The sequence below is a fragment of the Homalodisca vitripennis genome, chromosome 3 (assembly GCF_021130785.1).
Source record: "Homalodisca vitripennis isolate AUS2020 chromosome 3, UT_GWSS_2.1, whole genome shotgun sequence".
Classification (NCBI taxonomy): Eukaryota; Metazoa; Arthropoda; class Insecta; order Hemiptera; family Cicadellidae; genus Homalodisca; species Homalodisca vitripennis.
Window position 1 is genome coordinate 153,064,607 of NC_060209.1, and position 3,669 is coordinate 153,068,275.

The window sequence follows — 3,669 nt, forward strand, 5'->3', positions numbered from 1 at the left end:
GGTTAATGATGTCGTAAATACAGAAACGTTACAAATTTTGTCGTAAATTATAACAGATCACAGCTTACGTATACACTATTTGCTAGCCGAGGTTTGTTTTAGGTGTCATAATGTTTGATAATTAAACTTTAGTTATTGTTCTCATATTTTCATAACCTTGTTAGGTGTTATGTTAATTCGTTTTAGCGACAAACAACGTCATGTTGAAACGTGATATAATAATTTAGTATTAATTTTTCTATTGATTTAATACTCCAAGACTAGTAATTCTGCCAAATTTTAAGTTTCTCTGTACTGGGTTCTTAATAAAAATAAATTTTTTATAACTCATACAGACAAACATACGGTAAATTAAACGTTTCTGAAATGTGTTTATATTACAGTTTTTGTTTGTTTTGACACGTCGAAGGAATCCACAAAATATTACCAGAGAGTTTTTATACATTCGTTAAACTTTCCAAAGAAATATAAATCACCAGGTATAAGTAAATTTAAAATGTATAAACTATAGTGCAGGATGGAAGACCTTATTTCTTGAACAGTAAACATTAGTAATCATACACAAGAGCTGCATAATAACATTAACTGAGCTGAACTATTGCTACACATATAACATTTTATCTATACTGTAAGAATTATAAATTTCATTTTTGAAATCCTCTGTTTCTCAATCGACTAAATGCTAGAAAGTCACAGAATAGCATTGGTTAAAGTAAACACATGGACGACAGAAACAGCTCAAACACATTTAGAACTTTTCTTGCTATATTATTTCATATTATAATTAAAATAGAAAACAAAACATGAATCTTTAACTTCAAAGTCTAATATTTTGTCTATTTTTAGCGATTTTATCAAAAGCATGTGCAATAGAACTAATACAAATAGTAGAATAAATAAGGCTATCAACCCGTAACCGGCAATAGTAACATATGGTATCTAATCTAGTAAATAAAACATGTAATGTTTCTTAAACACATATAAGGATAAAAAAAAAAAAGGAAAAATGTAAATTAACTATACCTTTAGACGTAATGTTGGTGATTTTGTTTTAAACAGCGATGTCTGCCAGAATTTTGAAACTTATTGATGACAATTAGATAGTGACATTTTTCAAAGGTTTGATTGTGTGTTGCACAGCAAGTACAGACATTTTTATTAGCAAATTTTGATTTCGAATTATGAGTGTTCATCCTTAGTCTAAATGGTGTTGGTGTTTTTTCCAACGTATATTCTTTACGTTAATGTTGACATAATAAATGTTAAACTACATTTTCGATGTGGTGCGATTTGTTCTGTAATAGAATAGGTTTTTCTGGGTTATAATAATTTTCGATGGATATTATTATTGGCTCAGTTTATATGGGAAATTGCTTATCGTCCAGGTACTGAAAATGTTAAAACTGACATTTTATCCTGGAATTACTGTATATTCCACTGGTTAAGAAGCAAAAATCAACCATATACTCTTGATGACGTCCGAAACTCACGGCAAATCACTCGATATGTGATGGAGTCAAACCCAGATTTCTTAAATCTAGCGCAACTCTTCCCTTTGAACGCCTCAACATCGACTTCAAAGGTTCCCTCCCAACAAAATTGAGAAATATGTATATAGCAATGATAGATAAATCCTTATGTTTTCTCATTGCAAATGCTTGTCAAGATGTCTCTTCAACTACTGTTGTGGAATGCCTTAACAAACATCTGTTCTATACCTTTGGGACTCCCGCATACATACATTCAGATCGTGCTGCATCGCGTGCGTCACAAGACTTCAAATCGTTCCTGCATTTTAACGAGATAGCGTAGCCGAATGTCTCCTTACCTCCACTCTAGGAAATCACAAAGTTGAACGCTTAGTAATACTCTGTGGAAAACCATTGATTGTGACCTCAAGACTCATGATCTTCGAGTAAAAAACTAAAAAAAACTAAAAAATAACAGTTTCTCTACGGCACCCTGCTCTTTCTAATTATCAGAATTTACACTTTGATTTCTTACCAGCAAAGTAATCGAAACTGAAATTTCTAAGCCAATCTAATATGAATCTTCACACTCTACTGATCCAAACTATCATTTAGACTCGTCATCCGGTAAACTAGATGTAACTGGTGACTGCGATGAAAAACTGAAAGAGAACAAAATCATCTTCATTCTGACCCTATGTCTGATACGGAAGTAAGGCAGAATTACATCAGTATCCCACCAGACCACGGCGTATTACAGGACCACCTACTTATTTAAAGGGTTACATGACCGATTAGGAGCTTGGTGGAAAATTCTTCAATAATTTTCTCAAGTTTTTTTATAAGGAAAACATGTGGCAGTTGACTCTATTATTTTTTATTATTAATCTATAATTATCTTCGATGTGTCTTTTGTTTTCTTATCATTAATCTCGTTTCTGCGTTAGAAAAACTTTTTACTCTATCATAATTTCCTTCGTCTGAAAATAGATAACCTCACCTAATCCTTGATGCATCCTTGGATGCCCATGATGAAAAACATGATAAAACAGACCATGAAAAATGGTATCCTTCCGAAACACCCTCACATATTTGTAACTTCCGATGGAAACCTAGGTTACAGACGGATCCGACGGTTACATTGTTTCAAGTTACACACATTTTAGGTGGGCAAAGTTAATAACTGAAAACATTAAAATTATAATCTGATATTGTAGTTATTAGGTTGAGTATCAATATCGAAGGCATTATTCATTCCTTTGCTAAAATATTTTGCTAGGGACAGTCCACAGTCCTCAGATAAGAGAAACGTAAATAGCAGTTTTATGATGGGTTAAGTGAATAAAGTCGAACCTTGTGCGTGGTTGACCTGGTCAAAGATAATTGATTCTGACAAAGAAGGTAAGAAAGTATAAAATGCGTAATTTATGAACAATTCAATATTAAATGCGATACAAATAAATTAAAATTCTTTTTTGATTGATATTACTATACGTAGTGAATTTTTTTTCATCCGCACATATCCAAGCTACCTTTTTGTCTATGATTAATAAACAGTTAAACAGGTTCAGTATATATGGTTCTTAAAAATCGGTGTGAGGGTAATGGCACAATTTATATTAAACATTAAAATAGATTTAACTATTTCTGCATAGTTAGGTAAACCAAGAAAAGATATTTAGGACTCTATAAAAATATAAAATAAAACAAAGAAACGCTGAGTTGAGGTTTAGTTTAAAAATGAACTGTAAGTGAGCTTACAGTTGCAGCCAAAGTTGCAACTCGGTTAGCAAGCCAAAGTAATCTTGGTAAACCAATAAGATAAAGCTCAATCTTGAAATGCTAAGTTCATTAGGAAAAGCTCAGTTAGAAAGGATCAAAAGACAGTTAAGCAGTCATGAGGCATTCGTCTACTGCATAGACTATACCACTAAAACTTACATACGAACTAGGAAATGGGCCTTCGAGGAAGGTTATAATAATTAGTCCGTCCTACCACAAATAACTTATTAAACTATTTTAGCAATAATGTTATTGATCTCTTTTAAGACGATTTTCCATTTCTGAAATCAAATACATAACTTCATGCCTGACTTTTACTACGCACAGATTCCCTTCCAAATATCACGTCTTTAAAACTAACCAGTCGCCATTTTTTCACAGGAAGATCCTTTTGAGTTTGAGCTTGCGGCTTCTTATT